Here is a 27154-nt window from a genome sequence, read left to right as displayed (position 1 = left end):
CGCCCTAGCAGCACCTACGCACTGCGTTCAGATGTGCTCACCTCCGCTCTGGCGTTGAGCGCCTACAGCGCCATCGCCTTCGGCCTCTGATGGCAGGAGGGTAGCCGATATATCAGGGCGTGGGTGGTACGCAGCACAACGCGGTGGAGGTGTAACGATCAGCATGGTTGCTTCCCAAGCAGTTGATCCGGGTTCGATTCCCGGCCACCGCACAAAAGGTACTTTTTTCTTCTACGGGTATTCCACGTACCGAAACGCGATCTTCGAAACTGTGAAGTGTCGCGGTACGAATAGTTTTCCTTCGCCCCTCGTCTCAGTCCGTGCTGCCAGGGCGCTAGTCTGCGGTTTCGTTTCTCAGCGTCGTGTGTCTCCATGTGTCGACTTGTCTCGACTTTGCTCGGCTGACGCGAAAGCTGACGCTTGGAAATGGGCATATACGTAGAGGGCAGGCGCGAGAAACGACTGGGAGAGACCAAAAAACGACGAACACACGACAGAACCTTTCATTTTATTGTGGCCACAGATTCGCCCCTTAGTGTACCGAGAGGCAAGTGTGGCGTCAGCGTGCGGGACCGCATCATTATCGCTAAGCAACCACGAAACCGAAGGAAAAATGCAAAATGAAAGACGCCAACAGCACGTCGAGTTCCCAGCCGAGAACGCATCCAAATACTAACCACGGCCAACGATTCTTGACGCCGGTGAACAGACGAGAACCGCTGCACTACGCGCGGTATCGCCGTTGGCGACAGTATCGCGCGACGTGTAGACATCTTACTTCTTGTGAAGATCGCTTGTTATTTACCTGGCAGTGTCTCGCTGGAGGAAGCATTCTCTTTTAGGGGAGAAAAATAAAATGGCACTTGGTGCGGTCGAATACGTGGCCTTTGTGTTCACAGCACGACGCTCTAACTTACTCAGCTTTCGAGCTACGCAATGTGGCACGTCTGCAGTCCAATACCCGATCCACCGTCTCATCCACCTTTATTACTGCCCTGACACTCATTTACACACATATCTGCTTTCGTTCACGTTTGCTCGCCTGATGCTTGGACCCCAAAAACCACAACACAAAGATATCGTAAATGCCGTGAGAATAATAAGACTCAGCAAACAAAAGGATGTTCGGCTACCAGGAATCGAATCCGGGCCTCGTGGATGAAAGCCATGTCTCCTAACAGCTTTCCATTCTTTCTGACCGCCAGACAATCAGACTTGCAAGGCAAGCACCATAGTCACTGCCGTTTCTAGTAGTATCTGTGGAACCTGTTCTTCCCGCATGTACGAAATTGGTAGTTTTGGAATATTTAAAATGCATTGTCAGATGTGGGGTTCGAACCCACGCTCCCCTCAGGGAACCAGAGCTTAAAACTGGCGCCTTAGACCGCTCGGCCAATCTGACGTGTGGGCGCAAAGTGTCTACTACCGCCGTTTCTAGGCATATCTCCAGAGCCTGACGGCGAAGTTAGCGTGTTTTTTTCTTGTGTGAAGGAAATACGTTGGTTTTAGAGTATTTAAAACGAGTTGTCAGATGTGAAGTTGCACCCCACCCTCACTTTCGGGAACCACAGCTTAAATATGGTGCCTTACACCATTGTTTTCCGTCGCCATCTGTCGTAAGTGGAACGAGCAGAACTGTAGTTATCAACATTCACATTGACGCAGAGAAAACAAAAAACGACAGAAAAGGCCGTTCCCTAGCAACGGCTACGCTGTGCATTTCGCCCTCAGGGGAAGCTAATGATATGCTCCAGGCGAGCATCAAACTAACCAACTTAATATTGTGATACTTAGGTGCTATCTACTTCTGGATTGGCACACATATGCTGAATCGACTCTGGATCATCAGTAAGTACGTCACATTAGATATTTGTTTTATCGCCCTGCTGTAAATTAAATGGCAGTTTTTCAACGGCTGTCAGTTCTGCTTCTAGTTACGCTACATCGCCCTAGCAGCACCTACGCACTGCGTTCAGATGTGCTCACCTCCGCTCTGGCGTTGAGCGCCTACAGCGCCATCGCCTTCGGCCTCTGATGGCAGGAGGGTACCCGATATATCAGGGCGTGGGTGGTACGCAGCACAACGCGGTGGAGGTGTAACGATCAGCATGGTTGCTTCCCAAGCAGTTGATCCGGGTTCGATTCCCGGCCACCGCACAAAAGGTACTTTTTTCTTCTACGGGTATTCCACGTACCGAAACGCGATCTTCGAAACTGTGAAGTGTCGCGGTACGAATAGTTTTCCTTCGCCCCTCGTCTCAGTCCGTGCTGCCAGGGCGCTAGTCTGCGGTTTCGTTTCTCAGCGTCGTGTGTCTCCATGTGTCGACTTGTCTCGACTTTGCTCGGCTGACGCGAAAGCTGACGCTTGGAAATGGGCATATATGTAGAGGGCAGGCGCGAGAAACGACTGGGAGAGACCAAAAAACGACAAACACAAGACAGAACCTTTCATTGCTCGGCTGACGCGAAAGCTGACGCTTGGAAATGGGCATATACGTAGAGGGCAGGCGCGAGAAACGACTGGGAGAGACCAAAAAACGACAAACACACGACAGAACCTTTCATTTTATTGTGGCCACAGATTCGCCCCTTAGTGTACCGAGAGGCAAGAGTGGCGTCAGCGTGCGGGACCGCATCATTATCGCTAAGCAACCACGAAACCGAAGGAAAAATGCAAAATGAAAGACGCCAACAGCACGTCGAGTTCCCAGCCGAGAACGCATCCAAATACTAACCACGGCCAACGATTCTTGACGCCGGTGAACAGACGAGAACCGCTGCACTACGCGCGGTATCGCCGTTGGCGACAGTATCGCGCGACGTGTAGACATCTTACTTCTTGTGAAGATCGCTTGTTATTTACCTGGCAGTGTCTCGCTGGAGGAAGCATTCTCTTTTAGGGGAGAAAAATAAAATGGCACTTGGTGCGGTCGAATACGTGGCCTTTGTGTTCACAGCACGACGCTCTAACTTACTCAGCTTTCGAGCTACGCAATGTGGCACGTCTGCAGTCCAATACCCGATCCACCGTCTCATCCACCTTTATTACTGCCCTGACACTCATTTACACACATATCTGCTTTCGTTCACGTTTGCTCGCCTGATGCTTGGACCCCAAAAACCACAACACAAAGATATCGTAAATGCCGTGAGAATAATAAGACTCAGCAAACAAAAGGATGTTCGGCTACCAGGAATCGAATCCGGGCCTCGTGGCTGAAAGCCATGTCTCCTAACAGCTTTCCATTCTTTCTGACCGCCAGACAATCAGACTTGCAAGGCAAGCACCATAGTCACTGCCGTTTCTAGTAGTATCTGTGGAACCTGTTCTTCCCGCATGTACGAAATTGGTAGTTTTGGAATATTTAAAATGCATTGTCAGATGTGGGGTTCGAACCCACGCTCCCCTCAGGGAACCAGAGCTTAAATCTGGCGCCTTAGACCGCTCGGCCAATCTGACGTGTGGGCGCAAAGTGTCTACTACCGCCGTTTCTAGGCATATCTCCAGAGCCTGACGGCGAAGTTAGCGTGTTTTTTTCTTGTGTGAAGGAAATACGTTGGTTTTAGAGTATTTAAAACGAGTTGTCAGATGTGAAGTTGCACCCCACCCTCACTTTCGGGAACCACAGCTTAAATATGGTGCCTTACACCATTGTTTTCCGTCGCCATCTGTCGTAAGTGGAACGAGCAGAACTGTAGTTATCAACATTCACATTGACGCAGAGAAAACAAAAAACGACAGAAAAGGCCGTTCCCTAGCAACGGCTACGCTGTGCATTTCGCCCTCAGGGGAAGCTAATGATATGCTCCAGGCGAGCATCAAACTAACCAACTTAATATTGTGATACTTAGGTGCTTTCTACTTCTGGATTGGCACACATATGCTGAATCGACTCTGGATCATCAGTAAGTACGTCACATTAGATATTTGTTTTATCGCCCTGCTGTAAATTAAATGGCAGTTTTTCAACGGCTGTCAGTTCTGCTTCTAGTTACGCTACATCGCCCTAGCAGCACCTACGCACTGCGTTCAGATGTGCTCACCTCCGCTCTGGCGTTGAGCGCCTACAGCGCCATCGCCTTCGGCCTCTGATGGCAGGAGGGTAGCCGATATATCAGGGCGTGGGTGGTACGCAGCACAACGCGGTGGTGGTGTAACGATCAGCATGGTTGCTTCCCAAGCAGTTGATCCGGGTTCGATTCCCGGCCACCGCACAAAAGGTACTTTTTTCTTCTACGGGTATTCCACGTACCGAAACGCGATCTTCGAAACTGTGAAGTGTCGCGGTACGAATAGTTTTCCTTCGCCCCTCGTCTCAGTCCGTGCTGCCAGGGCGCTAGTCTGCGGTTTCGTTTCTCAGCGTCGTGTGTCTCCATGTGTCGACTTGTCTCGACTGACGCGAAAGCTGACGCTTGGAAATGGGCATATATGTAGAGGGCAGGCGCGAGAAACGACTGGGAGAGACCAAAAAACGACAAACACAAGACAGAACCTTTCATTGCTCGGCTGACGCGAAAGCTGACGCTTGGAAATGGGCATATACGTAGAGGGCAGGCGCGAGAAACGACTGGGAGAGACCAAAAAACGACAAACACACGACAGAACCTTTCATTTTATTGTGGCCACAGATTCGCCCCTTAGTGTACCGAGAGGCAAGAGTGGCGTCAGCGTGCGGGACCGCATCATTATCGCTAAGCAACCACGAAACCGAAGGAAAAATGCAAAATGAAAGACGCCAACAGCACGTCGAGTTCCCAGCCGAGAACGCATCCAAATACTAACCACGGCCAACGATTCTTGACGCCGGTGAACAGACGAGAACCGCTGCACTACGCGCGACAGTATCGCGCGACGTGTAGACATCTTACTTCTTGTGAAGATCGCTTGTTATTTACCTGGCAGTGTCTCGCTGGAGGAAGCATTCTCTTTTAGGGGAGAAAAATAAAATGGCACTTGGTGCGGTCGAATACGTGGCCTTTGTGTTCACAGCACGACGCTCTAACTTACTCAGCTTTCGAGCTACGCAATGTGGCACGTCTGCAGTCCAATACCCGATCCACCGTCTCATCCACCTTTATTACTGCCCTGACACTCATTTACACACATATCTGCTTTCGTTCACGTTTGCTCGCCTGATGCTTGGACCCCAAAAACCACAACACAAAGATATCGTAAATGCCGTGAGAATAATAAGACTCAGCAAACAAAAGGATGTTCGGCTACCAGGAATCGAATCCGGGCCTCGTGGCTGAAAGCCATGTCTCCTAACAGCTTTCCATTCTTTCTGACCGCCAGACAATCAGACTTGCAAGGCAAGCACCATAGTCACTGCCGTTTCTAGTAGTATCTGTGGAACCTGTTCTTCCCGCATGTACGAAATTGGTAGTTTTGGAATATTTAAAATGCATTGTCAGATGTGGGGTTCGAACCCACGCTCCCCTCAGGGAACCAGAGCTTAAATCTGGCGCCTTAGACCGCTCGGCCAATCTGACGTGTGGGCGCAAAGTGTCTACTACCGCCGTTTCTAGGCATATCTCCAGAGCCTGACGGCGAAGTTAGCGTGTTTTTTTCTTGTGTGAAGGAAATACGTTGGTTTTAGAGTATTTAAAACGAGTTGTCAGATGTGAAGTTGCACCCCACCCTCACTTTCGGGAACCACAGCTTAAATATGGTGCCTTACACCATTGTTTTCCGTCGCCATCTGTCGTAAGTGGAACGAGCAGAACTGTAGTTATCAACATTCACATTGACGCAGAGAAAACAAAAAACGACAGAAAAGGCCGTTCCCTAGCAACGGCTACGCTGTGCATTTCGCCCTCAGGGGAAGCTAATGATATGCTCCAGGCGAGCATCAAACTAACCAACTTAATATTGTGATACTTAGGTGCTTTCTACTTCTGGATTGGCACACATATGCTGAATCGACTCTGGATCATCAGTAAGTACGTCACATTAGATATTTGTTTTATCGCCCTGCTGTAAATTAAATGGCAGTTTTTCAACGGCTGTCAGTTCTGCTTCTAGTTACGCTACATCGCCCTAGCAGCACCTACGCACTGCGTTCAGATGTGCTCACCTCCGCTCTGGCGTTGAGCGCCTACAGCGCCATCGCCTTCGGCCTCTGATGGCAGGAGGGTAGCCGATATATCAGGGCGTGGGTGGTACGCAGCACAACGCGGTGGTGGTGTAACGATCAGCATGGTTGCTTCCCAAGCAGTTGATCCGGGTTCGATTCCCGGCCACCGCACAAAAGGTACTTTTTTCTTCTACGGGTATTCCACGTACCGAAACGCGATCTTCGAAACTGTGAAGTGTCGCGGTACGAATAGTTTTCCTTCGCCCCTCGTCTCAGTCCGTGCTGCCAGGGCGCTAGTCTGCGGTTTCGTTTCTCAGCGTCGTGTGTCTCCATGTGTCGACTTGTCTCGACTTTGCTCGGCTGACGCGAAAGCTGACGCTTGGAAATGGGCATATATGTAGAGGGCAGGCACGAGAAACGACTGGGAGAGACCAAAAAACGACAAACACAAGACAGAACCTTTCATTGCTCGGCTGACGCGAAAGCTGACGCTTGGAAATGGGCATATACGTAGAGGGCAGGCGCGAGAAACGACTGGGAGAGACCAAAAAACGACAAACACACGACAGAACCTTTCATTTTATTGTGGCCACAGATTCGCCCCTTAGTGTACCGAGAGGCAAGAGTGGCGTCAGCGTGCGGGACCGCATCATTATCGCTAAGCAACCACGAAACCGAAGGAAAAATGCAAAATGAAAGACGCCAACAGCACGTCGAGTTCCCAGCCGAGAACGCATCCAAATACTAACCACGGCCAACGATTCTTGACGCCGGTGAACAGACGAGAACCGCTGCACTACGCGCGGTATCGCCGTTGGCGACAGTATCGCGCGACGTGTAGACATCTTACTTCTTGTGAAGATCGCTTGTTATTTACCTGGCAGTGTCTCGCTGGAGGAAGCATTCTCTTTTAGGGGAGAAAAATAAAATGGCACTTGGTGCGGTCGAATACGTGGCCTTTGTGTTCACAGCACGACGCTCTAACTTACTCAGCTTTCGAGCTACGCAATGTGGCACGTCTGCAGTCCAATACCCGATCCACCGTCTCATCCACCTTTATTACTGCCCTGACACTCATTTACACACATATCTGCTTTCGTTCACGTTTGCTCGCCTGATGCTTGGACCCCAAAAACCACAACACAAAGATATCGTAAATGCCGTGAGAATAATAAGACTCAGCAAACAAAAGGATGTTCGGCTACCAGGAATCGAATCCGGGCCTCGTGGCTGAAAGCCATGTCTCCTAACAGCTTTCCATTCTTTCTGACCGCCAGACAATCAGACTTGCAAGGCAAGCACCATAGTCACTGCCGTTTCTAGTAGTATCTGTGGAACCTGTTCTTCCCGCATGTACGAAATTGGTAGTTTTGGAATATTTAAAATGCATTGTCAGATGTGGGGTTCGAACCCACGCTCCCCTCAGGGAACCAGAGCTTAAATCTGGCGCCTTAGACCGCTCGGCCAATCTGACGTGTGGGCGCAAAGTGTCTACTACCGCCGTTTCTAGGCATATCTCCAGAGCCTGACGGCGAAGTTAGCGTCTTTTTTCTTGTGTGAAGGAAATACGTTGGTTTTAGAGTATTTAAAACGAGTTGTCAGATGTGAAGTTGCACCCCACCCTCACTTTCGGGAACCACAGCTTAAATATGGTGCCTTACACCATTGTTTTCCGTCGCCATCTGTCGTAAGTGGAACGAGCAGAACTGTAGTTATCAACATTCACATTGACGCAGAGAAAACAAAAAACGACAGAAAAGGCCGTTCCCTAGCAACGGCTACGCTGTGCATTTCGCCCTCAGGGGAAGCTAATGATATGCTCCAGGCGAGCATCAAACTAACCAACTTAATATTGTGATACTTAGGTGCTTTCTACTTCTGGATTGGCACACATATGCTGAATCGACTCTGGATCATCAGTAAGTACGTCACATTAGATATTTGTTTTATCGCCCTGCTGTAAATTAAATGGCAGTTTTTCAACGGCTGTCAGTTCTGCTTCTAGTTACGCTACATCGCCCTAGCAGCACCTACGCACTGCGTTCAGATGTGCTCACCTCCGCTCTGGCGTTGAGCGCCTACAGCGCCATCGCCTTCGGCCTCTGATGGCAGGAGGGTACCCGATATATCAGGGCGTGGGTGGTACGCAGCACAACGCGGTGGAGGTGTAACGATCAGCATGGTTGCTTCCCAAGCAGTTGATCCGGGTTCGATTCCCGGCCACCGCACAAAAGGTACTTTTTTCTTCTACGGGTATTCCACGTACCGAAACGCGATCTTCGAAACTGTGAAGTGTCGCGGTACGAATAGTTTTCCTTCGCCCCTCGTCTCAGTCCGTGCTGCCAGGGCGCTAGTCTGCGGTTTCGTTTCTCAGCGTCGTGTGTCTCCATGTGTCGACTTGTCTCGACTTTGCTCGGCTGACGCGAAAGCTGACGCTTGGAAATGGGCATATATGTAGAGGGCAGGCACGAGAAACGACTGGGAGAGACCAAAAAACGACAAACACAAGACAGAACCTTTCATTGCTCGGCTGACGCGAAAGCTGACGCTTGGAAATGGGCATATACGTAGAGGGCAGGCGCGAGAAACGACTGGGAGAGACCAAAAAACGACAAACACACGACAGAACCTTTCATTTTATTGTGGCCACAGATTCGCCCCTTAGTGTACCGAGAGGCAAGAGTGGCGTCAGCGTGCGGGACCGCATCATTATCGCTAAGCAACCACGAAACCGAAGGAAAAATGCAAAATGAAAGACGCCAACAGCACGTCGAGTTCCCAGCCGAGAACGCATCCAAATACTAACCACGGCCAACGATTCTTGACGCCGGTGAACAGACGAGAACCGCTGCACTACGCGCGGTATCGCCGTTGGCGACAGTATCGCGCGACGTGTAGACATCTTACTTCTTGTGAAGATCGCTTGTTATTTACCTGGCAGTGTCTCGCTGGAGGAAGCATTCTCTTTTAGGGGAGAAAAATAAAATGGCACTTGGTGCGGTCGAATACGTGGCCTTTGTGTTCACAGCACGACGCTCTAACTTACTCAGCTTTCGAGCTACGCAATGTGGCACGTCTGCAGTCCAATACCCGATCCACCGTCTCATCCACCTTTATTACTGCCCTGACACTCATTTACACACATATCTGCTTTCGTTCACGTTTGCTCGCCTGATGCTTGGACCCCAAAAACCACAACACAAAGATATCGTAAATGCCGTGAGAATAATAAGACTCAGCAAACAAAAGGATGTTCGGCTACCAGGAATCGAATCCGGGCCTCGTGGCTGAAAGCCATGTCTCCTAACAGCTTTCCATTCTTTCTGACCGCCAGACAATCAGACTTGCAAGGCAAGCACCATAGTCACTGCCGTTTCTAGTAGTATCTGTGGAACCTGTTCTTCCCGCATGTACGAAATTGGTAGTTTTGGAATATTTAAAATGCATTGTCAGATGTGGGGTTCGAACCCACGCTCCCCTCAGGGAACCAGAGCTTAAATCTGGCGCCTTAGACCGCTCGGCCAATCTGACGTGTGGGCGCAAAGTGTCTACTACCGCCGTTTCTAGGCATATCTCCAGAGCCTGACGGCGAAGTTAGCGTCTTTTTTCTTGTGTGAAGGAAATACGTTGGTTTTAGAGTATTTAAAACGAGTTGTCAGATGTGAAGTTGCACCCCACCCTCACTTTCGGGAACCACAGCTTAAATATGGTGCCTTACACCATTGTTTTCCGTCGCCATCTGTCGTAAGTGGAACGAGCAGAACTGTAGTTATCAACATTCACATTGACGCAGAGAAAACAAAAAACGACAGAAAAGGCCGTTCCCTAGCAACGGCTACGCTGTGCATTTCGCCCTCAGGGGAAGCTAATGATATGCTCCAGGCGAGCATCAAACTAACCAACTTAATATTGTGATACTTAGGTGCTTTCTACTTCTGGATTGGCACACATATGCTGAATCGACTCTGGATCATCAGTAAGTACGTCACATTAGATATTTGTTTTATCGCCCTGCTGTAAATTAAATGGCAGTTTTTCAACGGCTGTCAGTTCTGCTTCTAGTTACGCTACATCGCCCTAGCAGCACCTACGCACTGCGTTCAGATGTGCTCACCTCCGCTCTGGCGTTGAGCGCCTACAGCGCCATCGCCTTCGGCCTCTGATGGCAGGAGGGTACCCGATATATCAGGGCGTGGGTGGTACGCAGCACAACGCGGTGGAGGTGTAACGATCAGCATGGTTGCTTCCCAAGCAGTTGATCCGGGTTCGATTCCCGGCCACCGCACAAAAGGTACTTTTTTCTTCTACGGGTATTCCACGTACCGAAACGCGATCTTCGAAACTGTGAAGTGTCGCGGTACGAATAGTTTTCCTTCGCCCCTCGTCTCAGTCCGTGCTGCCAGGGCGCTAGTCTGCGGTTTCGTTTCTCAGCGTCGTGTGTCTCCATGTGTCGACTTGTCTCGACTTTGCTCGGCTGACGCGAAAGCTGACGCTTGGAAATGGGCATATATGTAGAGGGCAGGCGCGAGAAACGACTGGGAGAGACCAAAAAACGACAAACACAAGACAGAACCTTTCATTGCTCGGCTGACGCGAAAGCTGACGCTTGGAAATGGGCATATACGTAGAGGGCAGGCGCGAGAAACGACTGGGAGAGACCAAAAAACGACAAACACACGACAGAACCTTTCATTTTATTGTGGCCACAGATTCGCCCCTTAGTGTACCGAGAGGCAAGAGTGGCGTCAGCGTGCGGGACCGCATCATTATCGCTAAGCAACCACGAAACCGAAGGAAAAATGCAAAATGAAAGACGCCAACAGCACGTCGAGTTCCCAGCCGAGAACGCATCCAAATACTAACCACGGCCAACGATTCTTGACGCCGGTGAACAGACGAGAACCGCTGCACTACGCGCGGTATCGCCGTTGGCGACAGTATCGCGCGACGTGTAGACATCTTACTTCTTGTGAAGATCGCTTGTTATTTACCTGGCAGTGTCTCGCTGGAGGAAGCATTCTCTTTTAGGGGAGAAAAATAAAATGGCACTTGGTGCGGTCGAATACGTGGCCTTTGTGTTCACAGCACGACGCTCTAACTTACTCAGCTTTCGAGCGACGCAATGTGGCACGTCTGCAGTCCAATACCCGATCCACCGTCTCATCCACCTTTATTACTGCCCTGACACTCATTTACACACATATCTGCTTTCGTTCACGTTTGCTCGCCTGATGCTTGGACCCCAAAAACCACAACACAAAGATATCGTAAATGCCGTGAGAATAATAAGACTCAGCAAACAAAAGGATGTTCGGCTACCAGGAATCGAATCCGGGCCTCGTGGCTGAAAGCCATGTCTCCTAACAGCTTTCCATTCTTTCTGACCGCCAGACAATCAGACTTGCAAGGCAAGCACCATAGTCACTGCCGTTTCTAGTAGTATCTGTGGAACCTGTTCTTCCCGCATGTACGAAATTGGTAGTTTTGGAATATTTAAAATGCATTGTCAGATGTGGGGTTCGAACCCACGCTCCCCTCAGGGAACCAGAGCTTAAATCTGGCGCCTTAGACCGCTCGGCCAATCTGACGTGTGGGCGCAAAGTGTCTACTACCGCAGTTTCTATGCATATCTCCAGAGCCTGACGGCGAAGTTAGCGTGTTTTTTTCTTGTGTGAAGGAAATACGTTGGTTTTAGAGTATTTAAAACGAGTTGTCAGATGTGAAGTTACACCCCACCCTCACTTTCGGGAACCACAGCTTAAATATGGTGCCTTACACCATTGTTTTCCGTCGCCATCTGTCGTAAGTGGAACGAGCAGAACTGTAGTTATCAACATTCACATTGACGCAGAGAAAACAAAAAACGACAGAAAAGGCCGTTCCCTAGCAACGGCTACGCTGTGCATTTCGCCCTCAGGGGAAGCTAATGATATGCTCCAGGCGAGCATCAAACTAACCAACTTAATATTGTGATACTTAGGTGCTTTCTACTTCTGGATTGGCACACATATGCTGAATCGACTCTGGATCATCAGTAAGTACGTCACATTAGATATTTGTTTTATCGCCCTGCTGTAAATTAAATGGCAGTTTTTCAACGGCTGTCAGTTCTGCTTCTAGTTACGCTACATCGCCCTAGCAGCACCTACGCACTGCGTTCAGATGTGCTCACCTCCGCTCTGGCGTTGAGCGCCTACAGCGCCATCGCCTTCGGCCTCTGATGGCAGGAGGGTAGCCGATATATCAGGGCGTGGGTGGTACGCAGCACAACGCGGTGGTGGTGTAACGATCAGCATGGTTGCTTCCCAAGCAGTTGATCCGGGTTCGATTCCCGGCCACCGCACAAAAGGTACTTTTTTCTTCTACGGGTATTCCACGTACCGAAACGCGATCTTCGAAACTGTGAAGTGTCGCGGTACGAATAGTTTTCCTTCGCCCCTCGTCTCAGTCCGTGCTGCCAGGGCGCTAGTCTGCGGTTTCGTTTCTCAGCGTCGTGTGTCTCCATGTGTCGACTTGTCTCGACTTTGCTCGGCTGACGCGAAAGCTGACGCTTGGAAATGGGCATATATGTAGAGGGCAGGCGCGAGAAACGACTGGGAGAGACCAAAAAACGACAAACACAAGACAGAACCTTTCATTGCTCGGCTGACGCGAAAGCTGACGCTTGGAAATGGGCATATACGTAGAGGGCAGGCGCGAGAAACGACTGGGAGAGACCAAAAAACGACAAACACACGACAGAACCTTTCATTTTATTGTGGCCACAGATTCGCCCCTTAGTGTACCGAGAGGCAAGAGTGGCGTCAGCGTGCGGGACCGCATCATTATCGCTAAGCAACCACGAAACCGAAGGAAAAATGCAAAATGAAAGACGCCAACAGCACGTCGAGTTCCCAGCCGAGAACGCATCCAAATACTAACCACGGCCAACGATTCTTGACGCCGGTGAACAGACGAGAACCGCTGCACTACGCGCGGTATCGCCGTTGGCGACAGTATCGCGCGACGTGTAGACATCTTACTTCTTGTGAAGATCGCTTGTTATTTACCTGGCAGTGTCTCGCTGGAGGAAGCATTCTCTTTTAGGGGAGAAAAATAAAATGGCACTTGGTGCGGTCGAATACGTGGCCTTTGTGTTCACAGCACGACGCTCTAACTTACTCAGCTTTCGAGCTACGCAATGTGGCACGTCTGCAGTCCAATACCCGATCCACCGTCTCATCCACCTTTATTACTGCCCTGACACTCATTTACACACATATCTGCTTTCGTTCACGTTTGCTCGCCTGATGCTTGGACCCCAAAAACCACAACACAAAGATATCGTAAATGCCGTGAGAATAATAAGACTCAGCAAACAAAAGGATGTTCGGCTACCAGGAATCGAATCCGGGCCTCGTGGCTGAAAGCCATGTCTCCTAACAGCTTTCCATTCTTTCTGACCGCCAGACAATCAGACTTGCAAGGCAAGCACCATAGTCACTGCCGTTTCTAGTAGTATCTGTGGAACCTGTTCTTCCCGCATGTACGAAATTGGTAGTTTTGGAATATTTAAAATGCATTGTCAGATGTGGGGTTCGAACCCACGCTCCCCTCAGGGAACCAGAGCTTAAATCTGGCGCCTTAGACCGCTCGGCCAATCTGACGTGTGGGCGCAAAGTGTCTACTACCGCCGTTTCTAGGCATATCTCCAGAGCCTGACGGCGAAGTTAGCGTGTTTTTTTCTTGTGTGAAGGAAATACGTTGGTTTTAGAGTATTTAAAACGAGTTGTCAGATGTGAAGTTGCACCCCACCCTCACTTTCGGGAACCACAGCTTAAATATGGTGCCTTACACCATTGTTTTCCGTCGCCATCTGTCGTAAGTGGAACGAGCAGAACTGTAGTTATCAACATTCACATTGACGCAGAGAAAACAAAAAACGACAGAAAAGGCCGTTCCCTAGCAACGGCTACGCTGTGCATTTCGCCCTCAGGGGAAGCTAATGATATGCTCCAGGCGAGCATCAAACTAACCAACTTAATATTGTGATACTTAGGTGCTTTCTACTTCTGGATTGGCACACATATGCTGAATCGACTCTGGATCATCAGTAAGTACGTCACATTAGATATTTGTTTTATCGCCCTGCTGTAAATTAAATGGCAGTTTTTCAACGGCTGTCAGTTCTGCTTCTAGTTACGCTACATCGCCCTAGCAGCACCTACGCACTGCGTTCAGATGTGCTCACCTCCGCTCTGGCGTTGAGCGCCTACAGCGCCATCGCCTTCGGCCTCTGATGGCAGGAGGGTAGCCGATATATCAGGGCGTGGGTGGTACGCAGCACAACGCGGTGGTGGTGTAACGATCAGCATGGTTGCTTCCCAAGCAGTTGATCCGGGTTCGATTCCCGGCCACCGCACAAAAGGTACTTTTTTCTTCTACGGGTATTCCACGTACCGAAACGCGATCTTCGAAACTGTGAAGTGTCGCGGTACGAATAGTTTTCCTTCGCCCCTCGTCTCAGTCCGTGCTGCCAGGGCGCTAGTCTGCGGTTTCGTTTCTCAGCGTCGTGTGTCTCCATGTGTCGACTTGTCTCGACTTTGCTCGGCTGACGCGAAAGCTGACGCTTGGAAATGGGCATATATGTAGAGGGCAGGCGCGAGAAACGACTGGGAGAGACCAAAAAACGACAAACACAAGACAGAACCTTTCATTGCTCGGCTGACGCGAAAGCTGACGCTTGGAAATGGGCATATACGTAGAGGGCAGGCGCGAGAAACGACTGGGAGAGACCAAAAAACGACAAACACACGACAGAACCTTTCATTTTATTGTGGCCACAGATTCGCCCCTTAGTGTACCGAGAGGCAAGAGTGGCGTCAGCGTGCGGGACCGCATCATTATCGCTAAGCAACCACGAAACCGAAGGAAAAATGCAAAATGAAAGACGCCAACAGCACGTCGAGTTCCCAGCCGAGAACGCATCCAAATACTAACCACGGCCAACGATTCTTGACGCCGGTGAACAGACGAGAACCGCTGCACTACGCGCGGTATCGCCGTTGGCGACAGTATCGCGCGACGTGTAGACATCTTACTTCTTGTGAAGATCGCTTGTTATTTACCTGGCAGTGTCTCGCTGGAGGAAGCATTCTCTTTTAGGGGAGAAAAATAAAATGGCACTTGGTGCGGTCGAATACGTGGCCTTTGTGTTCACAGCACGACGCTCTAACTTACTCAGCTTTCGAGCTACGCAATGTGGCACGTCTGCAGTCCAATACCCGATCCACCGTCTCATCCACCTTTATTACTGCCCTGACACTCATTTACACACATATCTGCTTTCGTTCACGTTTGCTCGCCTGATGCTTGGACCCCAAAAACCACAACACAAAGATATCGTAAATGCCGTGAGAATAATAAGACTCAGCAAACAAAAGGATGTTCGGCTACCAGGAATCGAATCCGGGCCTCGTGGCTGAAAGCCATGTCTCCTAACAGCTTTCCATTCTTTCTGACCGCCAGACAATCAGACTTGCAAGGCAAGCACCATAGTCACTGCCGTTTCTAGTAGTATCTGTGGAACCTGTTCTTCCCGCATGTACGAAATTGGTAGTTTTGGAATATTTAAAATGCATTGTCAGATGTGGGGTTCGAACCCACGCTCCCCTCCGGGAACCAGAGCTTAAATCTGGCGCCTTAGACCGCTCGGCCAATCTGACGTGTGGGCGCAAAGTGTCTACTACCGCCGTTTCTAGGCATATCTCCAGAGCCTGACGGCGAAGTTAGCGTGTTTTTTTCTTGTGTGAAGGAAATACGTTGGTTTTAGAGTATTTAAAACGAGTTGTCAGATGTGAAGTTGCACCCCACCCTCACTTTCGGGAACCACAGCTTAAATATGGTGCCTTACACCATTGTTTTCCGTCGCCATCTGTCGTAAGTGGAACGAGCAGAACTGTAGTTATCAACATTCACATTGACGCAGAGAAAACAAAAAACGACAGAAAAGGCCGTTCCCTAGCAACGGCTACGCTGTGCATTTCGCCCTCAGGGGAAGCTAATGATATGCTCCAGGCGAGCATCAAACTAACCAACTTAATATTGTGATACTTAGGTGCTTTCTACTTCTGGATTGGCACACATATGCTGAATCGACTCTGGATCATCAGTAAGTACGTCACATTAGATATTTGTTTTATCGCCCTGCTGTAAATTAAATGGCAGTTTTTCAACGGCTGTCAGTTCTGCTTCTAGTTACGCTACATCGCCCTAGCAGCACCTACGCACTGCGTTCAGATGTGCTCACCTCCGCTCTGGCGTTGAGCGCCTACAGCGCCATCGCCTTCGGCCTCTGATGGCAGGAGGGTAGCCGATATATCAGGGCGTGGGTGGTACGCAGCACAACGCGGTGGTGGTGTAACGATCAGCATGGTTGCTTCCCAAGCAGTTGATCCGGGTTCGATTCCCGGCCACCGCACAAAAGGTACTTTTTTCTTCTACGGGTATTCCACGTACCGAAACGCGATCTTCGAAACTGTGAAGTGTCGCGGTACGAATAGTTTTCCTTCGCCCCTCGTCTCAGTCCGTGCTGCCAGGGCGCTAGTCTGCGGTTTCGTTTCTCAGCGTCGTGTGTCTCCATGTGTCGACTTGTCTCGACTTTGCTCGGCTGACGCGAAAGCTGACGCTTGGAAATGGGCATATATGTAGAGGGCAGGCGCGAGAAACGACTGGGAGAGACCAAAAAACGACAAACACAAGACAGAACCTTTCATTGCTCGGCTGACGCGAAAGCTGACGCTTGGAAATGGGCATATACGTAGAGGGCAGGCGCGAGAAACGACTGGGAGAGACCAAAAAACGACAAACACACGACAGAACCTTTCATTTTATTGTGGCCACAGATTCGCCCCTTAGTGTACCGAGAGGCAAGAGTGGCGTCAGCGTGCGGGACCGCATCATTATCGCTAAGCAACCACGAAACCGAAGGAAAAATGCAAAATGAAAGACGCCAACAGCACGTCGAGTTCCCAGCCGAGAACGCATCCAAATACTAACCACGGCCAACGATTCTTGACGCCGGTGAACAGACGAGAACCGCTGCACTACGCGCGGTATCGCCGTTGGCGACAGTATCGCGCGACGTGTAGACATCTTACTTCTTGTGAAGATCGCTTGTTATTTACCTGGCAGTGTCTCGCTGGAGGAAGCATTCTCTTTTAGGGGAGAAAAATAAAATGGCACTTGGTGCGGTCGAATACGTGGCCTTTGTGTTCACAGCACGACGCTCTAACTTACTCAGCTTTCGAGCTACGCAATGTGGCACGTCTGCAGTCCAATACCCGATCCACCGTCTCATCCACCTTTATTACTGCCCTGACACTCATTTACACACATATCTGCTTTCGTTCACGTTTGCTCGCCTGATGCTTGGACCCCAAAAACCACAACACAAAGATATCGTAAATGCCGTGAGAATAATAAGACTCAGCAAACAAAAGGATGTTCGGCTACCAGGAATCGAATCCGGGCCTCGTGGCTGAAAGCCATGTCTCCTAACAGCTTTCCATTCTTTCTGACCGCCAGACAATCAGCCTTGCAAGGCAAGCACCATAGTCACTGCCGTTTCTAGTAGTATCTGTGGAACCTGTTCTTCCCGCATGTACGAAATTGGTAGTTTTGGAATATTTAAAATGCATTGTCAGATGTGGGGTTCGAACACACGCTCCCCTCAGGGAACCAGACCTTAAATCTGGCGCCTCAGACCGCTCGGCCAATCTGACGTGTGGGCGCAAAGTGTCTACTACCGCCGTTTCTAGGCATATCTCCAGAGCCTGACGGCGAAGTTAGCGTGTTTTTTTCTTGTGTGAAGGAAATACGTTGGTTTTAGAGTATTTAAAACGAGTTGTCAGATGTGAAGTTGCACCCCACCCTCACTTTCGGGAACCACAGCTTAAATATGGTGCCTTACACCATTGTTTTCCGTCGCCATCTGTCGTAAGTGGAACGAGCAGAACTGTAGTTATCAACATTCACATTGACGCAGAGAAAACAAAAAACGACAGAAAAGGCCGTTCCCTAGCAACGGCTACGCTGTGCATTTCGCCCTCAGGGGAAGCTAATGATATGCTCCAGGCGAGCATCAAACTAACCAACTTAATATTGTGATACTTAGGTGCTTTCTACTTCTGGATTGGCACACATATGCTGAATCGACTCTGGATCATCAGTAAGTACGTCACATTAGATATTTGTTTTATCGCCCTGCTGTAAATTAAATGGCAGTTTTTCAACGGCTGTCAGTTCTGCTTCTAGTTACGCTACATCGCCCTAGCAGCACCTACGCACTGCGTTCAGATGTGCTCACCTCCGCTCTGGCGTTGAGCGCCTACAGCGCCATCGCCTTCGGCCTCTGATGGCAGGAGGGTAGCCGATATATCAGGGCGTGGGTGGTACGCAGCACAACGCGGTGGTGGTGTAACGATCAGCATGGTTGCTTCCCAAGCAGTTGATCCGGGTTCGATTCCCGGCCACCGCACAAAAGGTACTTTTTTCTTCTACGGGTATTCCACGTACCGAAACGCGATCTTCGAAACTGTGAAGTGTCGCGGTACGAATAGTTTTCCTTCGCCCCTCGTCTCAGTCCGTGCTGCCAGGGCGCTAGTCTGCGGTTTCGTTTCTCAGCGTCGTGTGTCTCCATGTGTCGACTTGTCTCGACTTTGCTCGGCTGACGCGAAAGCTGACGCTTGGAAATGGGCATATACGTAGAGGGCAGGCGCGAGAAACGACTGGGAGAGACCAAAAAACGACAAACACACGACAGAACCTTTCATTTTATTGTGGCCACAGATTCGCCCCTTAGTGTACCGAGAGGCAAGAGTGGCGTCAGCGTGCGGGACCGCATCATTATCGCTAAGCAACCACGAAACCGAAGGAAAAATGCAAAATGAAAGACGCCAACAGCACGTCGAGTTCCCAGCCGAGAACGCATCCAAATACTAACCACGGCCAACGATTCTTGACGCCGGTGAACAGACGAGAACCGCTGCACTACGCGCGGTATCGCCGTTGGCGACAGTATCGCGCGATGTGTAGACATCTTACTTCTTGTGAAGATCGCTTGTTATTTACCTGGCAGTGTCTCGCTGGAGGAAGCATTCTCTTTTAGGGGAGAAAAATAAAATGGCACTTGGTGCGGTCGAATACGTGGCCTTTGTGTTCACAGCACGACGCTCTAACTTACTCAGCTTTCGAGCTACGCAATGTGGCACGTCTGCAGTCCAATACCCGATCCACCGTCTCATCCACCTTTATTACTGCCCTGACACTCATTTACACACATATCTGCTTTCGTTCACGTTTGCTCGCCTGATGCTTGGACCCCAAAAACCACAACACAAAGATATCGTAAATGCCGTGAGAATAATAAGACTCAGCAAACAAAAGGATGTTCGGCTACCAGGAATCGAATCCGGGCCTCGTGGCTGAAAGCCATGTCTCCTAACAGCTTTCCATTCTTTCTGACCGCCAGACAATCAGACTTGCAAGGCAAGCACCATAGTCACTGCCGTTTCTAGTAGTATCTGTGGAACCTGTTCTTCCCGCATGTACGAAATTGGTAGTTTTGGAATATTTAAAATGCATTGTCAGATGTGGGGTTCGAACACACGCTCCCCTCAGGGAACCAGAGCTTAAATCTGGCGCCTCAGACCGCTCGGCCAATCTGACGTGTGGGCGCAAAGTGTCTACTACCGCCGTTTCTAGGCATATCTCCAGAGCCTGACGGCGAAGTTAGCGTGTTTTTTTCTTGTGTGAAGGAAATACGTTGGTTTTAGAGTATTTAAAACGAGTTGTCAGATGTGAAGTTGCACCCCACCCTCACTTTCGGGAACCACAGCTTAAATATGGTGCCTTACACCATTGTTTTCCGTCGCCATCTGTCGTAAGTGGAACGAGCAGAACTGTAGTTATCAACATTCACATTGACGCAGAGAAAACAAAAAACGACAGAAAAGGCCGTTCCCTAGCAACGGCTACGCTGTGCATTTCGCCCTCAGGGGAAGCTAATGATATGCTCCAGGCGAGCATCAAACTAACCAACTTAATATTGTGATACTTAGGTGCTTTCTACTTCTGGATTGGCACACATATGCTGAATCGACTCTGGATCATCAGTAAGTACGTCACATTAGATATTTGTTTTATCGCCCTGCTGTAAATTAAATGGCAGTTTTTCAACGGCTGTCAGTTCTGCTTCTAGTTACGCTACATCGCCCTAGCAGCACCTACGCACTGCGTTCAGATGTGCTCACCTCCGCTCTGGCGTTGAGCGCCTACAGCGCCATCGCCTTCGGCCTCTGATGGCAGGAGGGTAGCCGATATATCAGGGCGTGGGTGGTACGCAGCACAACGCGGTGGTGGTGTAACGATCAGCATGGTTGCTTCCCAAGCAGTTGATCCGGGTTCGATTCCCGGCCACCGCACAAAAGGTACTTTTTTCTTCTACGGGTATTCCACGTACCGAAACGCGATCTTCGAAACTGTGAAGTGTCGCGGTACGAATAGTTTTCCTTCGCCCCTCGTCTCAGTCCGTGCTGCCAGGGCGCTAGTCTGCGGTTTCGTTTCTCAGCGTCGTGTGTCTCCATGTGTCGACTTGTCTCGACTTTGCTCGGCTGACGCGAAAGCTGACGCTTGGAAATGGGCATATATGTAGAGGGCAGGCGCGAGAAACGACTGGGAGAGACCAAAAAACGACAAACACAAGACAGAACCTTTCATTGCTCGGCTGACGCGAAAGCTGACGCTTGGAAATGGGCATATACGTAGAGGGCAGGCGCGAGAAACGACTGGGAGAGACCAAAAAACGACAAACACACGACAGAACCTTTCATTTTATTGTGGCCACAGATTCGCCCCTTAGTGTACCGAGAGGCAAGAGTGGCGTCAGCGTGCGGGACCGCATCATTATCGCTAAGCAACCACGAAACCGAAGGAAAAATGCAAAATGAAAGACGCCAACAGCACGTCGAGTTCCCAGCCGAGAACGCATCCAAATACTAACCACGGCCAACGATTCTTGACGCCGGTGAACAGACGAGAACCGCTGCACTACGCGCGGTATCGCCGTTGGCGACAGTATCGCGCGACGTGTAGACATCTTACTTCTTGTGAAGATCGCTTGTTATTTACCTGGCAGTGTCTCGCTGGAGGAAGCATTCTCTTTTAGGGGAGAAAAATAAAATGGCACTTGGTGCGGTCGAATACGTGGCCTTTGTGTTCACAGCACGACGCTCTAACTTACTCAGCTTTCGAGCTACGCAATGTGGCACGTCTGCAGTCCAATACCCGATCCACCGTCTCATCCACCTTTATTACTGCCCTGACACTCATTTACACACATATCTGCTTTCGTTCACGTTTGCTCGCCTGATGCTTGGACCCCAAAATCCACAACACAAAGATATCGTAAATGCCGTGAGAATAATAAGACTCAGCAAACAAAAGGATGTTCGGCTACCAGGAATCGAATCCGGGCCTCGTGGCTGAAAGCCATGTCTCCTAACAGCTTTCCATTCTTTCTGACCGCCAGACAATCAGACTTGCAAGGCAAGCACCATAGTCACTGCCGTTTCTAGTAGTATCTGTGGAACCTGTTCTTCCCGCATGTACGAAATTGGTAGTTTTGGAATATTTAAAATGCATTGTCAGATGTGGGGTTCGAACCCACGCTCCCCTCCGGGAACCAGAGCTTAAATCTGGCGCCTTAGACCGCTCGGCCAATCTGACGTGTGGGCGCAAAGTGTCTACTACCGCCGTTTATAGGCATATCTCCAGAGCCTGACGGCGAAGTTAGCGTGTTTTTTTCTTGTGTGAAGGAAATACGTTGGTTTTAGAGTATTTAAAACGAGTTGTCAGATGTGAGGTTGCACCCCACCCTCACTTTCGGGAACCACAGCTTAAATATGGTGCCTTACACCATTGTTTTCCGTCGCCATCTGTCGTAAGTGGAACGAGCAGAACTGTAGTTATCAACATTAACATTGACGCAGAGAAAACAAAAAAACGACAGAAAAGGCCGTTCCCTAGCAACGGCTACGCTGTGCATTTCGCCCTCGGGGGAAGCTAATGATATGCTCTAGGCGAGCATCAAACTAACCAACTTAATATTGTGATACTTAGGTGCTTTCTACTTCTGGATTGGCACACATATGCTGAATCGACTCTGGATCATCAGTAAGTACGTCACATTAGATATTTGTTTTTCGCCCTGCTGTAAATTAAATGGCAGTTTTTCAACGGCTGTCAGTTCTGCTTCTAGTTACGCTACATCGCCCTAGCAGCACCTACGCACTGCGTTCAGATGTGCTCACCTCCGCTCTGGCGTTGAGCGCCTACAGCGCCATCGCCTTCGGCCTCTGATGGCAGGAGGGTAGCCGATATATCAGGGCGTGGGTGGGACGCAGCACAACGCGGTGGTGGTGTAACGATCAGCATGGTTGCTTCCCAAGCAGTTGATCCGGGTTCGATTCCCGGCCACCGCACAAAAGGTACTTTTTTCTTCTACGGGTATTCCACGTACCGAAACGCGATCTTCGAAACTGTGAAGTGTCGCGGTACGAATAGTTTTCCTTCGCCCCTCGTCTCAGTCCGTGCTGCCAGGGCGCTAGTCTGCGGTTTCGTTTCTCAGCGTCGTGTGTCTCCATGTGTCGACTTGTCTCGACTTTGCTCGGCTGACGCGAAAGCTGACGCTTGGAAATGGGCATATATGTAGAGGGCAGGCGCGAGAAACGACTGGGAGAGACCAAAAAACGACAAACACAAGACAGAACCTTTCATTGCTCGGCTGACGCGAAAGCTGACGCTTGGAAATGGGCATATACGTAGAGGGCAGGCGCGAGAAACGACTGGGAGAGACCAAAAAACGACAAACACACGACAGAACCTTTCATTTTATTGTGGCCACAGATTCGCCCCTTAGTGTACCGAGAGGCAAGAGTGGCGTCAGCGTGCGGGACCGCATCATTATCGCTAAGCAACCACGAAACCGAAGGAAAAATGCAAAATGAAAGACGCCAACAGCACGTCGAGTTCCCAGCCGAGAACGCATCCAAATACTAACCACGGCCAACGATTCTTGACGCCGGTGAACAGACGAGAACCGCTGCACTACGCGCGGTATCGCCGTTGGCGACAGTATCGCGCGACGTGTAGACATCTTACTTCTTGTGAAGATCGCTTGTTATTTACCTGGCAGTGTCTCGCTGGAGGAAGCATTCTCTTTTAGGGGAGAAAAATAAAATGGCACTTGGTGCGGTCGAATACGTGGCCTTTGTGTTCACAGCACGACGCTCTAACTTACTCAGCTTTCGAGCTACGCAATGTGGCACGTCTGCAGTCCAATACCCGATCCACCGTCTCATCCACCTTTATTACTGCCCTGACACTCATTTACACACATATCTGCTTTCGTTCACGTTTGCTCGCCTGATGCTTGGACCCCAAAATCCACAACACAAAGATATCGTAAATGCCGTGAGAATAATAAGACTCAGCAAACAAAAGGATGTTCGGCTACCAGGAATCGAATCCGGGCCTCGTGGCTGAAAGCCATGTCTCCTAACAGCTTTCCATTCTTTCTGACCGCCAGACAATCAGACTTGCAAGGCAAGCACCATAGTCACTGCCGTTTCTAGTAGTATCTGTGGAACCTGTTCTTCCCGCATGTACGAAATTGGTAGTTTTGGAATATTTAAAATGCATTGTCAGATGTGGGGTTCGAACCCACGCTCCCCTCCGGGAACCAGAGCTTAAATCTGGCGCCTTAGACCGCTCGGCCAATCTGACGTGTGGGCGCAAAGTGTCTACTACCGCCGTTTATAGGCATATCTCCAGAGCCTGACGGCGAAGTTAGCGTGTTTTTTTCTTGTGTGAAGGAAATACGTTGGTTTTAGAGTATTTAAAACGAGTTGTCAGATGTGAGGTTGCACCCCACCCTCACTTTCGGGAACCACAGCTTAAATATGGTGCCTTACACCATTGTTTTCCGTCGCCATCTGTCGTAAGTGGAACGAGCAGAACTGTAGTTATCAACATTAACATTGACGCAGAGAAAACAAAAAAACGACAGAAAAGGCCGTTCCCTAGCAACGGCTACGCTGTGCATTTCGCCCTCGGGGGAAGCTAATGATATGCTCTAGGCGAGCATCAAACTAACCAACTTAATATTGTGATACTTAGGTGCTTTCTACTTCTGGATTGGCACACATATGCTGAATCGACTCTGGATCATCAGTAAGTACGTCACATTAGATATTTGTTTTTCGCCCTGCTGTAAATTAAATGGCAGTTTTTCAACGGCTGTCAGTTCTGCTTCTAGTTACGCTACATCGCCCTAGCAGCACCTACGCACTGCGTTCAGATGTGCTCACCTCCGCTCTGGCGTTGAGCGCCTACAGCGCCATCGCCTTCGGCCTCTGATGGCAGGAGGGTAGCCGATATATCAGGGCGTGGGTGGGACGCAGCACAACGCGGTGGTGGTGTAACGATCAGCATGGTTGCTTCCCAAGCAGTTGATCCGGGTTCGATTCCCGGCCACCGCACAAAAGGTACTTTTTTCTTCTACGGGTATTCCACGTACCGAAACGCGATCTTCGAAACTGTGAAGTGTCGCGGTACGAATAGTTTTCCTTCGCCCCTCGTCTCAGTCCGTGCTGCCAGGGCGCTAGTCTGCGGTTTCGTTTCTCAGCGTCGTGTGTCTCCATGTGTCGACTTGTCTCGACTTTGCTCGGCTGACGCGAAAGCTGACGCTTGGAAATGGGCATATACGTAGAGGGCAGGCGCGAGAAACGACTGGGAGAGACCAAAAAACGACAAACACACGACAGAACCTTTCATTTTATTGTGGCCACAGATTCGCCCCTTAGTGTACCGAGAGGCAAGAGTGGCGTCAGCGTGCGGGACCGCATCATTATCGCTAAGCAACCACGAAACCGAAGGAAAAATGCAAAATGAAAGACGCCAACAGCACGTCGAGTTCCCAGCCGAGAACGCATCCAAATACTAACCACGGCCAACGATTCTTGACGCCGGTGAACAGACGAGAACCGCTGCACTACGCGCGGTATCGCCGTTGGCGACAGTATCGCGCGACGTGTAGACATCTTACTTCTTGTGAAGATCGCTTGTTATTTACCTGGCAGTGTCTCGCTGGAGGAAGCATTCTCTTTTAGGGGAGAAAAATAAAATGGCACTTGGTGCGGTCGAATACGTGGCCTTTGTGTTCACAGCACGACGCTCTAACTTACTCAGCTTTCGAGCTACGCAATGTGGCACGTCTGCAGTCCAATACCCGATCCACCGTCTCATCCACCTTTATTACTGCCCTGACACTCATTTACACACATATCTGCTTTCGTTCACGTTTGCTCGCCTGATGCTTGGACCCCAAAAACCACAACACAAAGATATCGTAAATGCCGTGAGAATAATAAGACTCAGCAAACAAAAGGATGTTCGGCTACCAGGAATCGAATCCGGGCCTCGTGGCTGAAAGCCATGTCTCCTAACAGCTTTCCATTCTTTCTGACCGCCAGACAATCAGACTTGCAAGGCAAGCACCATAGTCACTGCCGTTTCTAGTAGTATCTGTGGAACCTGTTCTTCCCGCATGTACGAAATTGGTAGTTTTGGAATATTTAAAATGCATTGTCAGATGTGGGGTTCGAACCCACGCTCCCCTCCGGGAACCAGAGCTTAAATCTGGCGCCTTAGACCGCTCGGCCAATCTGACGTGTGGGCGCAAAGTGTCTACTACCGCCGTTTCTAGGCATATCTCCAGAGCCTGACGGCGAAGTTAGCGTGTTTTTTTCTTGTGTGAAGGAAATACGTTGGTTTTAGAGTATTTAAAACGAGTTGTCAGATGTGAGGTTGCACCCCACCCTCACTTTCGGGAACCACAGCTTAAATATGGTGCCTTACACCATTGTTTTCCGTCGCCATCTGTCGTAAGTGGAACGAGCAGAACTGTAGTTATCAACATTAACATTGACGCAGAGAAAACAAAAAAACGACAGAAAAGGCCGTTCCCTAGCAACGGCTACGCTGTGCATTTCGCCCTCGGGGGAAGCTAATGATATGCTCTAGGCGAGCATCAAACTAACCAACTTAATATTGTGATACTTAGGTGCTTTCTACTTCTGGATTGGCACACATATGCTGAATCGACTCTGGATCATCAGTAAGTACGTCACATTAGATATTTGTTTTTCGCCCTGCTGTAAATTAAATGGCAGTTTTTCAACGGCTGTCAGTTCTGCTTCTAGTTACGCTACATCGCCCTAGCAGCACCTACGCACTGCGTTCAGATGTGCTCACCTCCGCTCTGGCGTTGAGCGCCTACAGCGCCATCGCCTTCGGCCTCTGATGGCAGGAGGGTAGCCGATATATCAGGGCGTGGGTGCGACGCAGCACAACGCGGTGGTGGTGTAACGATCAGCATGGTTGCTTCCCAAGCAGTTGATCCGGGTTCGATTCCCGGCCACCGCACAAAAGGTACTTTTTTCTTCTACGGGTATTCCACGTACCGAAACGCGATCTTCGAAACTGTGAAGTGTCGCGGTACGAATAGTTTTCCTTCGCCCCTCGTCTCAGTCCGTGCTGCCAGGGCGCTAGTCTGCGGTTTCGTTTCTCAGCGTCGTGTGTCTCCATGTGTCGACTTGTCTCGACTTTGCTCGGCTGACGCGAAAGCTGACGCTTGGAAATGGGCATATACGTAGAGGGCAGGCGCGAGAAACGACTGGGAGAGACCAAAAAACGACGAACACACGACAGAACCTTTCATTTTATTGTGGCCACAGATTCGCCCCTTAGTGTACCGAGAGGCAAGTGTGGCGTCAGCGTGCGGGACCGCATCATTATCGCTAAGCAACCACGAAACCGAAGGAAAAATGCAAAATGAAAGACGCCAACAGCACGTCGAGTTCCCAGCCGAGAACGCATCCAAATACTAACCACGGCCAACGATTCTTGACGCCGGTGAACAGACGAGAACCGCTGCACTACGCGCGGTATCGCCGTTGGCGACAGTATCGCGCGACGTG

General features: G+C 50.0%; 21 non-coding genes across 21 annotated transcripts; 10 read left to right on the top strand and 11 right to left on the bottom strand.

Annotated features, from left to right (window-relative positions):
- Nucleotides 1-1318: 1318 nt before the first annotated feature.
- Trnal-uaa (transfer RNA leucine (anticodon UAA)) lies at nucleotides 1319-1402 on the bottom strand. Its single transcript has one exon. It is a non-coding gene; the product is annotated as a tRNA-Leu (tRNA).
- Nucleotides 1403-3376: 1974 nt separating this feature from the next.
- Nucleotides 3377-3460, bottom strand: Trnal-uaa (transfer RNA leucine (anticodon UAA)). The gene has a single exon. It is a non-coding gene; the product is annotated as a tRNA-Leu (tRNA).
- Nucleotides 3461-4143: 683 nt separating this feature from the next.
- Trnag-ccc (transfer RNA glycine (anticodon CCC)) lies at nucleotides 4144-4215 on the top strand. Its single transcript has one exon. It is a non-coding gene; the product is annotated as a tRNA-Gly (tRNA).
- A 1194-nt stretch (nucleotides 4216-5409) lies between these two features.
- Nucleotides 5410-5493, bottom strand: Trnal-uaa (transfer RNA leucine (anticodon UAA)). Its single transcript has one exon. It is a non-coding gene; the product is annotated as a tRNA-Leu (tRNA).
- A 683-nt stretch (nucleotides 5494-6176) lies between these two features.
- Trnag-ccc (transfer RNA glycine (anticodon CCC)) lies at nucleotides 6177-6248 on the top strand. Its single transcript has one exon. It is a non-coding gene; the product is annotated as a tRNA-Gly (tRNA).
- A 1219-nt stretch (nucleotides 6249-7467) lies between these two features.
- On the bottom strand, nucleotides 7468-7551 carry Trnal-uaa (transfer RNA leucine (anticodon UAA)). Its single transcript has one exon. It is a non-coding gene; the product is annotated as a tRNA-Leu (tRNA).
- A 1973-nt stretch (nucleotides 7552-9524) lies between these two features.
- On the bottom strand, nucleotides 9525-9608 carry Trnal-uaa (transfer RNA leucine (anticodon UAA)). Its single transcript has one exon. It is a non-coding gene; the product is annotated as a tRNA-Leu (tRNA).
- Nucleotides 9609-11581: 1973 nt separating this feature from the next.
- On the bottom strand, nucleotides 11582-11665 carry Trnal-uaa (transfer RNA leucine (anticodon UAA)). Its single transcript has one exon. It is a non-coding gene; the product is annotated as a tRNA-Leu (tRNA).
- A 683-nt stretch (nucleotides 11666-12348) lies between these two features.
- On the top strand, nucleotides 12349-12420 carry Trnag-ccc (transfer RNA glycine (anticodon CCC)). The gene has a single exon. It is a non-coding gene; the product is annotated as a tRNA-Gly (tRNA).
- A 1219-nt stretch (nucleotides 12421-13639) lies between these two features.
- On the bottom strand, nucleotides 13640-13723 carry Trnal-uaa (transfer RNA leucine (anticodon UAA)). Its single transcript has one exon. It is a non-coding gene; the product is annotated as a tRNA-Leu (tRNA).
- Nucleotides 13724-14406: 683 nt separating this feature from the next.
- Nucleotides 14407-14478, top strand: Trnag-ccc (transfer RNA glycine (anticodon CCC)). The gene has a single exon. It is a non-coding gene; the product is annotated as a tRNA-Gly (tRNA).
- Nucleotides 14479-15697: 1219 nt separating this feature from the next.
- Trnal-uaa (transfer RNA leucine (anticodon UAA)) lies at nucleotides 15698-15781 on the bottom strand. The gene has a single exon. It is a non-coding gene; the product is annotated as a tRNA-Leu (tRNA).
- A 683-nt stretch (nucleotides 15782-16464) lies between these two features.
- Trnag-ccc (transfer RNA glycine (anticodon CCC)) lies at nucleotides 16465-16536 on the top strand. The gene has a single exon. It is a non-coding gene; the product is annotated as a tRNA-Gly (tRNA).
- Nucleotides 16537-18522: 1986 nt separating this feature from the next.
- Trnag-ccc (transfer RNA glycine (anticodon CCC)) lies at nucleotides 18523-18594 on the top strand. Its single transcript has one exon. It is a non-coding gene; the product is annotated as a tRNA-Gly (tRNA).
- A 1873-nt stretch (nucleotides 18595-20467) lies between these two features.
- Nucleotides 20468-20539, top strand: Trnag-ccc (transfer RNA glycine (anticodon CCC)). Its single transcript has one exon. It is a non-coding gene; the product is annotated as a tRNA-Gly (tRNA).
- Nucleotides 20540-21758: 1219 nt separating this feature from the next.
- On the bottom strand, nucleotides 21759-21842 carry Trnal-uaa (transfer RNA leucine (anticodon UAA)). Its single transcript has one exon. It is a non-coding gene; the product is annotated as a tRNA-Leu (tRNA).
- Nucleotides 21843-22525: 683 nt separating this feature from the next.
- Nucleotides 22526-22597, top strand: Trnag-ccc (transfer RNA glycine (anticodon CCC)). Its single transcript has one exon. It is a non-coding gene; the product is annotated as a tRNA-Gly (tRNA).
- Nucleotides 22598-23816: 1219 nt separating this feature from the next.
- Nucleotides 23817-23900, bottom strand: Trnal-uaa (transfer RNA leucine (anticodon UAA)). The gene has a single exon. It is a non-coding gene; the product is annotated as a tRNA-Leu (tRNA).
- Nucleotides 23901-24583: 683 nt separating this feature from the next.
- Nucleotides 24584-24655, top strand: Trnag-ccc (transfer RNA glycine (anticodon CCC)). The gene has a single exon. It is a non-coding gene; the product is annotated as a tRNA-Gly (tRNA).
- Nucleotides 24656-25761: 1106 nt separating this feature from the next.
- On the bottom strand, nucleotides 25762-25845 carry Trnal-uaa (transfer RNA leucine (anticodon UAA)). The gene has a single exon. It is a non-coding gene; the product is annotated as a tRNA-Leu (tRNA).
- A 683-nt stretch (nucleotides 25846-26528) lies between these two features.
- Nucleotides 26529-26600, top strand: Trnag-ccc (transfer RNA glycine (anticodon CCC)). Its single transcript has one exon. It is a non-coding gene; the product is annotated as a tRNA-Gly (tRNA).
- The last annotated feature ends 554 nt before the right edge of the window (nucleotides 26601-27154 follow it).

Source organism: Schistocerca cancellata, unplaced genomic scaffold (assembly GCF_023864275.1).
Source record: "Schistocerca cancellata isolate TAMUIC-IGC-003103 unplaced genomic scaffold, iqSchCanc2.1 HiC_scaffold_1083, whole genome shotgun sequence".
In the NCBI taxonomy this organism is placed as follows: Eukaryota; Metazoa; Arthropoda; class Insecta; order Orthoptera; family Acrididae; genus Schistocerca; species Schistocerca cancellata.
This window is presented reverse-complemented; position numbering and strand designations above follow the sequence as displayed.